The sequence below is a fragment of the Trichosurus vulpecula genome, chromosome 1 (genome assembly GCF_011100635.1).
Source record: "Trichosurus vulpecula isolate mTriVul1 chromosome 1, mTriVul1.pri, whole genome shotgun sequence".
Lineage (NCBI taxonomy): Eukaryota > Metazoa > Chordata > Mammalia > Diprotodontia > Phalangeridae > Trichosurus > Trichosurus vulpecula.
The window spans coordinates 457,935,690-457,946,566 of NC_050573.1; the positions used below are offsets into that span (position 1 = coordinate 457,935,690).

At 39.0% G+C, this 10,877-nt stretch overlaps 1 pseudogene; it reads left to right on the top strand.

The window, feature by feature from the left end:
• The first annotated feature begins 2,239 nt into the window (after window positions 1-2,239).
• On the top strand, window positions 2,240-3,486 carry LOC118830077 (annotated as a pseudogene).
• Window positions 3,487-10,877: the final 7,391 nt, after the last annotated feature.

Below are 10,877 nucleotides of genomic sequence, written 5' to 3' on the forward strand. Positions count from 1 at the left end.
CAAGAGAATTTAAGTGAGCTCCAGCATACCACTAACAATCTGTGAACGGGTGTAAGAGGAATGGCCTTTGTTTTCTTTGAGTGACTTAGCTTACCTCATTGAGCCTCTGGATGCTGTGGCTTGCTCTTCCGGGGCAGGAAGCTCAGCAACCATACCAGGAATCAGAACTTCCTGTGTGATGAGTCATGGGGCTGGCTGAGGGGAGGTGTTAGCTCCAGAACCCAGTCTACGCTAGGGGGAGGGGCCAAGTCAAGAACCAATCGGCCCTGGTCATTCAGGTGGTGTTTGATGATGTCAAACACTCTATAAGAGGGGAGAGGACAGCTTGAAGAGCTCTCTCTTTCCTCTTCCGGTTGGTGTGGCAGCAGCGGCAAGCAAACGTGACTCTGGGCCAGCCCTTGCTCTCGGGCCAAGCCCAGATGTTGGTAACTATGAATTGTGTTGGGTCTGTCTGTTGATATTTGTAATTTGTTTGTATTTTGGTTTTGAGGTTCGGGGTGCTGGTTTGTTTTTTCCCCCGAACTAAATGAATGTTTTTAACCTCAGGGTGCTGGTTTTTTCCCCTGAAGTAAGTCAATGAATCTGTATTTGGTCTGTCTCTTGATGCTTGTCTGTATGCTCCCCTGAACTAACTGAATGCTGGTATTTTCCCCTGAACTAAATGATTGTTGTCTGTATGCTAACTGAATGTTGGATTAAAGTAAGCTGGTCAACCCCTTCACCGTGCTTTCCTTGTTTAAGCAGATAAAAAGAATCTGTGCTTTCCCGGCAGCCTCCTGGGTCCCGGCAACTTCCTGGGTCCCGGCAGCCCCCTGGGTGCCAGCTGTGGGGGAGGGATCTTACACCCCCACCAAAGCTGCTAGCTGGATTATTAAAACAACGGGATTGGGTAAAAATATTACATCTATATTTTCACTAACTTCTAACAAAAAATTTAGCGTTTCCTTCAACTATTTAAAAACCATATTCTTAGAAGGGGTACATAAACTTCATCAGAGGGAAGCATGACACACTCACCAAAAAGTTCGGAACTTCTGTTTAGAACCAGGAGCAGTACTAGTGACTTAACAGCAGAAGCACATGGTATTGATAGATATGTTTGCACATGACCTGAGAGGAGAATTCAGGGACAACATTCCTGAATTCCAAGCTTCTTTGAAGTAGAGGGGGAACTTTGAATTCTCTAAGTGTTGTTATCCCTAGAATCTATCCTTATATCCAGCAAAGGGAAATTTCCTGGGCAGCACCAGCTTTGGAAATTACTTTACAGGTAATCTAAAGGTAGATGGTTTTTGAGTTTGAATGTTTAAGGCACCAATCTCCTAGAAAAAGAAAATTTCCTTAATAGTATTCTTTTTTTTTTTTTTGGAGGAGGAGGAAGAAAATGCTTAATGGATATTCTGCCTACTGCCAGAGGTCTAAAAGCATACTATCTGGATCTTGCCAATCCTGATATTGTTATGAGTAGCTGAAAGGATACAAGTCTAAAATAAATAGGAAATATTTGTTTAGTAATCCCCTCAAAGTGTCTTTATTAGCTAAGAAAAACTACCTTAATCCTGTTAAACTCTTTCTGCATAGGCCAAGGATGTGATCCATAGGCATAGAATACCAGGAGGTTTATATGTCATCCATATTAGTAAATTCAGTGATGAGGGAAAGACCTAAGAATTGATAAAGATGACAAAACAAGAAGAAACAGCAATGAAAACATAGGCATGGTAGAAACCAAAGAAAATGCCAAGAAATATAGATCAAGTCTGTTGGAATAATAAGGTAAGAGCTAAGATGGAAAGAAGTTTGAAAAGGGGGACATATGAAACTGAGTCAAACACATTAAAGTTAGGTTGTCATATGAAAGAATCACAGGCAAGGAGTGTCTGCTAATGGCTTCCTTGTTGTTGTGTTGGTGGTGGTGATGGTGGTGGTTGTTTGTCCTTCCTTCTTAAAGAGAACTAATGACTTCAGGAAGGTGATGTCTTGACTTGCAAGTGAATTAGATTTAAGTGTGGCATGGCTGTCCAAAGTGACCAGCATCACTTTCTCCTCCCAAGCCAGTGGCAAGAGGTACATCAGGATGACTGGTGATGGCCCAATGCAATTGGAGAGCACTGCCTTTTTAAGTTAAGGTCTTTCCCTGTTTGACTCAGGCCACACCCATTCTATGATTAAGACTAGGTAAGAACATGGCATCTTTGAGGTCAAGTCCACAGCTGGGGACACCCTCTTGGGTGGAAAGGACTTTGACAACAGAATGGCCAACCATTTCATTGCTGAGTTCAAGCAAAAACACAAGAAGGACATCAGTGAGAACAAGAGGGCTGTTCACTGTCTTCACACTGCTTACTAACATGCTAAGCATACCCTCTCTTCCAGTACCCAGGCCAGTATTGAGATTGATTCCCTCTATGAAGGTATCAACTTCTATACATCAATCGCCCAAGCCCGTTTCGAAGAGCTGAATGCTGATCTCTTCCATGGCACACTGGACCCTGTGGAAAAGGCCTTGAGATGCCAAGCTAGATAAATCACAGATTCATGACATCATCCTGGTGGGTGGTTCTACTCGAATCCCCAAAATCCAGAAGTTTCTGCAAGATTTCTTTAATGGCAAAGAACTCAACAAGAGTATCAATCCTGATGAGGTTGTTACTTATGGTGCAGCTGTCCAGGCTGCCATTTTGTCTGGAGATAAATCTGAGAATGTGTAGGACTTGCTGCTGTTGGATGTCACTCCTTTTTCCCTTGGAATTGAAACTGCTGGTGGAATTATGACCGTTCTGATCAAACATAACACCACTATCCCCACCAAACAGACACAGACCTTTACCACCTATTCAGACAACCAGCCTGGTGTGCTTATTCAGGTCTATGAAGGTGAGAGAGCAATGACAAAGGACAACAACCTGCTTGGCAAATTTGAGCTCACAGGAATTCCTCCAGCACCCAGGGGTGTTCCTCAGATTCAAGTAACATTTGACATTGGTGCAAATGGAATCCTCAGTGTTTCAGCTGTGGATAAGAGCACAGGCAAGGAGAACAAGATCACCATCACCAATGACAAAGGACGTCTGAGAAAAGAAGACATTGAGCGCATGGTCCAGGAGGCTGAGAAATACAAGGCTGAGGATGAGAAGCAGAGAGACAAGGTGTCTTCCCGAGAATTCTCTGGAATCTTATGCTTTCAACATGAAGGCCACCGTAGAGGATGAGAAACTGCAAGGCAAGATTGGGGATGAAGACAAACAGAAGATCCGTGACAAAGGTAATGAAATGATCAACTGGCTGGATAAGAACCAGACTGCTGAGAAGGAAGAATTTGAGCATCAGCAGAAAGAATTGGAGAAGGTCTGCAACCCCATCATTACTAAGCTGGACCAGAGTGCAGGGGGCATGCCAGGAGGCATGCCTGGTGGGTTCCCAGGGGGTGGAGCAGCCTCATCTGGAGGTGCTTCTTCTGCACCCACCATTGAAGAGGTTGACTAAACAGACCAGAAGAAAGAGCATTCCACACAGCTTTCCAAAAATTGAAGAACTCAAATTTGTAGCCAAGGCAGTAGCAGTTTAAAAGCAACATTTAAGCTACTGTGTAAATCTGGGTTTTCTGAATACTTTATTGTGTGCAGAGGGAGAGAAGTGAACAACATTGTACTTTATCAGTACTGTAAGCAAGTGGAAATGCAATTCTTGTCCTAGAGAATAAAATCTATTTAAATTGGCACCAAAAAAAAAAAAAGACTAAGTAAGAAATGAGGCAAAAAAAATGGCTTCTTTTATCTACTCAAAAAAAAAAATCAATCTGGGAGGGAAAGGCCTGAAGATTTCTGGCCAGAACAGAAACAAATGTTATTTACATTCACTCTGAGACATCAAAGCCCAAAACAATGACTAAGTAAGGCTTGGGCTGGGACCTGTTGTTGGCCCATCAGTGATTTGGGTTTAAGGCATGGTCAAGTAGTTCCATTTGAATCCCAAAGGCATTTATCAAAGCCTGGTTTTCCAATGCTGTGTTTCAAGAAATTCTAAAAGAACCTACATGGGGGGAAAAAGAGTAAATTGTCCCAGTTTTGTTTTTTTTTTTTTAATGGTAGAACAAATAAGTAGGAAAGAGAAAAAAAATATCTTGCAGGGTTTTGGTGATCAAAATTTATATTCCTTTGGGTAAAGCACCCACAGGTGCATGATTCCCTATGTGGACAGAAGGAAAGGAGGGGAAGGAAGGGAAGAAGGAAGGGAGGAAGGAAGGCAGAAAGGGATGAAGGAAGGAAGGAAGGAACTACTCACAGATTGTTGTTTGTCCAATGGTGTCAGGAAGGTAATGTCTTGACTGACAAATGAATTAGATTTAAGTGAGGTGGCCTCTTTATAATAAGGGAGGAAGAAAGTCAGCCGTGTGTATTTACCTTTTTTGTCTTAAAGCAGATACCTCCACTGGGTCTAAGGAAACAGACAGTTCTTTAAAATTCTTTTTGTTCAACCTCTCCCTTGCTCTTTCTCAAACCAGATTATTCCCAATACTTAAGGGGTGTTTTAAAACTTGCCCCCTCAAGGAAACATTCTATGATTGATTCTTCCCCACTCCCTACTAGAGGTCTTCAGAAAAGGAAGAAAGAAATGGATATTTGGGGATAGTCCAGAGGAAATTCTTGTCTAGGTATACGATGGCCTTTCTATTCTAAAATTCTATGAAATGATCATTGGTGCCTCCTTTTAAAGGGTTTTAAAGACCCTGAGGGACAGAGATCTCTCATCCTCCCTAGTGTTCTAATAATAAAAGAGTGATTAACATTAAAAATGTTTCCCTTTTGCCTCACCACTCATGTTAGCTACATTAGAAACTAATTTCTGACTCCTTGTAGCCTCAGTAAAAAGAGGATTTGGGGGATGTTAACTAGCCTCTTTGTAAAAACTTCAAATACTGGGAAACATTTAGAAACCATAATTCTTCCAGGCATAGGGGCACTGACATAACACAGCTTTTGAATGGAAATGGGGCTAAATGCTTGAAAAAAAACAGATGTTATGTATATACCATCATTTACTTGACTGGCAGAGAATCAGTGATCTAACGCTCATATTTTAGGAGGTATTTATGATTTCCCCACAAACTCAGCTTCAGAATACTGGCATTTAGATAGTGAGCAGAGTTCCTCATCTATAGCCTTCACAAAATTTTAAACCTTCTGCAAACTACAGCTAAAGTGATTTTCTGTGGCATACTTGGTTTCCCTCCCTCACCCAGACTAGACATGTAGCAGCCATCTCTCAGGTCCCATCCCACTATTGCTCATCCAGGAAGCTCTGACCTACTCGGTTTCTAACCTGTGCCCATTTGCCTCTCTCCTGTCCCCTGTTCCTGAGAGCTCACTATATTACTGATAAACATTTCAGATACTTAAAATCACATTCAGTCCTACTGAAGCTCAGATTTCCAAGGTTCAAGAGACCCACCAGCCTCAGCCTTCTCAGAAAGTGGCATGATGGTAGTGCCACCACACCATTACTTCTTAGGGCACAGAAACAATTCTACCCACTGCTCTTAAGTTAACTTCAAAGTTTTCACTGTTTCCTTTAAATCTTTCTAATCCTTCCCCTCCCCATTTATCATCATGTTCTATTATAGTTGAACTTGTTAGGTATAGCTATATGTTATAGTGGAAAGTCCAGAAGACCCAAATTCGAAAAGTGATTGTTCTCTTTATTAACTATGTGATCTAAAACACGCTATTGCCCTTCTCTAGGCCTCGGTCTTGTCATGTATAAAATGGGAAGATCAGACCAAATGACCTCTTGATTGTCTTCCCCTCTAGATTCTATGATGCTATTATGATATATTCTTTTTGCCAAATAGAGGCGGATAGGTGGCACGGTGGATAGAGCACTGGACCTGGAGTCAAGAAAACCTGAGTTCAAATTTGTCCTCAGACACTAACTGTGTGGCTCTGGGCAAGTCACCTGACCCCTCGTTGCCATAGTTTCCTCATGGAGATAATAATAGCACCTACTTCCCAGGGTGGTTGTGAGGATTAAATGAGATAGGAATCATAAATGTTTAGCACAGTGCCTGGCACATAATAACCGCTACATAGATGTTAATTATTATTGTTATCATTAATATGATAGAGCAAATATCTATCAAATGCTATCAAATGCTTCTCTGTTGCTCTGCTGTGGCATAGAAATGAACTTCTATTCCAGTGAATTAAAAATCCTTTCCCAAAGGAAACTGAGTTTGCTTTCCAGTTCTATGTCCATATAAAGTAACTGATCCAAGGCCACCTTTATGGGTTGTCCATCCAACTCTAGATTATAACCTTAGAACCTTATTATAACAATAAGCACTGTTGTTGAGTATGACTCTGCAACCTGCTATATCTGTTTCCTAAGGACCAGTCTAGCTAAGAACAGAGAAGCTCACTACCAATAGTCTAACCACTAGAAGACAAAGTTTTGAGCCACAGCAACCCATAAAACAAAGAAAAATATAAAATAACCCTCAGTTCTATGCAATTCCCTTCTGCTTTTGTAGTGACAATGTCAGCATAGGAGGACGGGGGTTTATAGCGTAATGAGAAATGAGCCAGTAGAGAGTAACTGAATATAAATGAAAGGGGGCCATCTTGGAGAAGATGAAATGGAATGGGATCACATGAATAAGTAGGGGGGTTAGTGTTGGTAAGGAATTAAGCCTTTAAATATCGACTCTTCCTAGTAAAGGTAAGAATTTGAAGACAGATAAATAGTTGAGTCATGAGGTCAAGTGACCGGTACTGACAATAGTAAGAATGAAAAGAAACAAATCACTGGTGGGGAGAAATTAGCAGATGAATACCAGTAGGAGCAAAAGGGGATTCTCGGACTTCAAACTTCCACATCAATTGTGAGTTCAGACTCTTCTTATGACCTGTGTTACAACAGAGATAAGGGATGTTTGTGACCAGATTTTGACTCCCAGTGAGTCCATCATGCAAATCTTAGCTGGAAAGATTCTGGCTGATGGGGCTTTTCCCATCCTGGAAGGAGGTAGGGTCTGAACTTGGACTGAATACACATTTATTAATCCAATTCAGTTGTGTGTAAGTTGTGACTTGAGTGAAGGTAGGTAAATGAAGCAACAGGAGAGGAAGGCAAAAAAAAAAAGATGGCAAAAAAGTAGGGGTTGACCAGTAAGAATAATCTAGCAGTGAGTATGTGTGAGATACAGGTATTGGTTGATTGATAGAGACCCCTTTCCCTGGTCCTGATTGCTTACCAAAACTGCACAGGTATCTTTTATCATTTTTAAGTACCTGCTGTCGCATTCAACCGACTGAATCTATTTTGTACTTTTATGTTAGGCTATTTCTCCAATATGATTTTTCATTAATAATATGCTGCAGCAGCCTAATCAAATTCACCCCTCATTTTTCCATTGCCCTTTGGATGATCTGAAACCTGAATTCTTTGGAGATAGTTTTCCTCCATGCTTAGCAACCATAGAAGGTCCCCAGAATAAGTTTGGTACTAAAAAATGATCAGTATTTATTTCGGGGAAAAGTTTGAGATTCTTTCCCAAAGGAAACTGAGTTTGCTCCTCAGTTCATTGTCCATATAAAATGTCTGATCCAAGACCACCTTTATTGGTTGTCCATCAGATAACAGGTTATAACCTAGACAGTAGGCATTATTCATTTCCACTCCCCTGTCCCTCATGTGAATAACTAGAGTAAATTCTTTTGAGTCGCTTTAGATTTCATTAAAGAAAATTTAGATAATTCTGGGCCTTGATATAATTAGCATGATATTATCTGCAAACAAGTACCTGGAGGACCTTGTCAGCACAGTGCCTGACACACAATAGGCACTTAATAAATGCTTATTTCCTACTTGATTAATTGATGTCCTAAGAATCTTTTTTTTTTCAATTTATAGTTTGCATTAGACATTCTCCATGACAATGAAAAACAATTTTGGTAAACATACCCTTTGTACCTTGCTTTAGATTTATAATTAAAGGATTGTCAAACATAGTTATCTCTACATCTTTCAAGAATTCTTATGTGGTTTTGAGATATACATTAGGAGATAACTTGCAGGAGGAGAACATGTAAGGTGGCTGTTCACTCTATCAAATGTTTTCTATAGTCAACAAATAATAAACACAATGTCAAAGTCACTCTAATTCAAGAGAGGGAATCCTGGAGTCAGATCTAGGGAGCAGAACATTCCAGGACCTTATAAGGCCACAACAATCCCACCAGAAGAGTGCAGATATTAGCCCTAACACATAGTCACAATGCAGGAGGTAAGGATGGAAGAATGAACAACGATAACAAAAGATTCAAAAGCCATTATGATATGAAGGATTCCCTGGACACAAACCCAGTAGAGGAAAATAACTTCAAAACACCTGAAAGAAAAGCCTCAAAGCAAAATACAGATTGGCCACAATATTCATGAGAATTCCTAGAAGAAATTAAGCAGATTTTTAAGAGTTTAAAATACATTACAAATTAAATGAGAACTTTAGAGGAACAAAAAAGGAGCTATGGAGGAAAGACTTTGAAAGAAAATTGACAGCTTAACTCAACATGTATAAAGCCTTCTCCAAGTAATAATCTCCTTGAACATTAAAAAGGATGAAATGAGTTAACTCCATGAGAGTTATTTTTAACAATCAAAAGATTGAAACAATAGATGAAAATGTAAGGTACCTAATATCAAAGACACGTGCCCTGGGAACCAGATCAAAGAGAGATAACTTAAGACTCATTGGACTATTGGAAAGGCCACAAACAATGACATAAATATCATATTTCAAGAAAGCTGCCCAGAAATATTAGAAAAATGTGGCAAAGTAAAAATAGAATCCTCTACTGAGCTCCTAAAAGAAACATCAACATGAAAATTCCTAGGAACATCATAACCAAAATCAAGAGCTTCCAGAGGTGCAGGCAGCCAGAAAGAAAAAAGTTCAAGTAATGAAGAATCATAGTGACAATTACACAAGATTTATCAGCTAACACTATGAACCAAATGGAAAACACATAATACAATACTCCAAAAGGCAAAAGATAAAAGCTTATAACCAAGAATAAGTTATCCAGGGAAAGGGAAAAAATAGATCTTATATAAAATAGGGGACTTCCAAGAATTTCTGAAAAACAGACAAGAGTTGAATACCCCTGCTATATCCCTTCAGCACTAGACAAATTTAACCAAAATATTAAACAAGAAAGACATTAAGGACCTGAATATGACTTTTTAAAATTAGATATGATAGATCTCTGATGACTGTAGAGTGAAATAGAGATTAGTATATACATACTTTGCAACTACTCATGGCACCTTTACAAAAATTGATATGTATTAAGACATTAAAATATCGCAAACAAATTCAGAATAGCAGTATTAGACATATCTTTTACTGACAACAGTGCAATGAAAATTGGCTAACTGGTCATTGGAGGAAGGATTAAAAATTAACAACTAAATAACATAAGCCTAAAGTATAGGTGGATCAAAGATTAAATCATAGAAATGATAGTTGCATTAAAGATGGTGACAATGATAAGAAAACATACTAAAATTTTAGAGATGTAGTAAAGAAATCCTTAGGGGAAATTTTATATCTCTAAAAACTTTCATCAACAAAAAAGAGAGAGAATAAATCAACAAATGAGACATGAAACTGAAAAAAATAAACCTGGAAAGCCAACTATATTAAACTCCCCCCAATTAAACACCAAAAAGGAAATCCCGGAAAAAAAAAAGCAAAGATGAGAAGAAAAAAATGAAAGCAAAAGAAAATTAATTAATAAATAAAATTAGGAGCTATTTTTTAAAATAAACTATTATTTAGCTTGATTAAAAAGAAGAAAGTAGAAAACCAGATTACCAGAATAAAAAATGAATAAAGGAAATTTCACAACAAATGAAGAAGAAAAAATTATTTTAATAGAAATTATTTTGCCTAATTATATGCCAATCAACTAAAAACTTAAATGAGTTTAATTTATAAATTTATAAAATTTAATAATTTATAAAATTATAAAGTTATACATTTTATTTTATAATTTATAAAAATATGATTTTTTTAAATGCCTGGATTAGCAGAATAAGAAGTAAAAAAATTTAAACAACACAGTTTCAGAAAAATAAATTGAACAAGTATAATATCAGTTAAGTTGGTTGTCTCTGATTGAGTCTTACTAGGTGGTAATCCCCAGGCCCCAACCCCTATCTATTAGGTGCTAGGCCTATGTGGATGTGAATTGGTAACTAAGGTGGGGCTCCAGGTGGGGCCAATGAAGGGAGGTCTGATTATATCTTTGCTCCCCAGTAGGCCCAAAACCCCTAATTACTAGGTACTAAGCCTATGTGGGCATGAAGCCCTCAAGGTCCTAGCAGGAGGTACTAAGACCAGAGCCAAGCATAGGAGCCTAAGTTCTGGTTGCTCAGATGATGTTTGATGACATCTGAAACTGTATAAAAAGAGTGAACAGAGTTATTTGCTTACGGCTCTCACTCTTGGTGGTTGGCTGGTGTGGCGATTCTGGGCAGCTGTAGTTCAGAGCCCTCCAGCTTGCCTGGATATTCAGACTTGGTTAAAATCTGGTAACTATGTATTGGGATTTGAATCAGACAAGGTCTGTCTGTTGATGTTTGTAATTTGTTTGTATTTGCTCTGAAGTTCAGCATGCTGGCTTTTTCCCCTGAACTAAGTGAATGATATTTGTATGCTGGATTAAAGTAAGCTTGTTAACCCCTTAACATTGCTTTCCTTAGTAAAGCAGATCAAAAGAACCTGGGCCTGCAGCATTCTGTGAGCTGGTTGGTGGTGGTTTTTCACCCCCACTGCAGCTGCTAGCTGGATTGTTGAAACAACAAGCCATAAA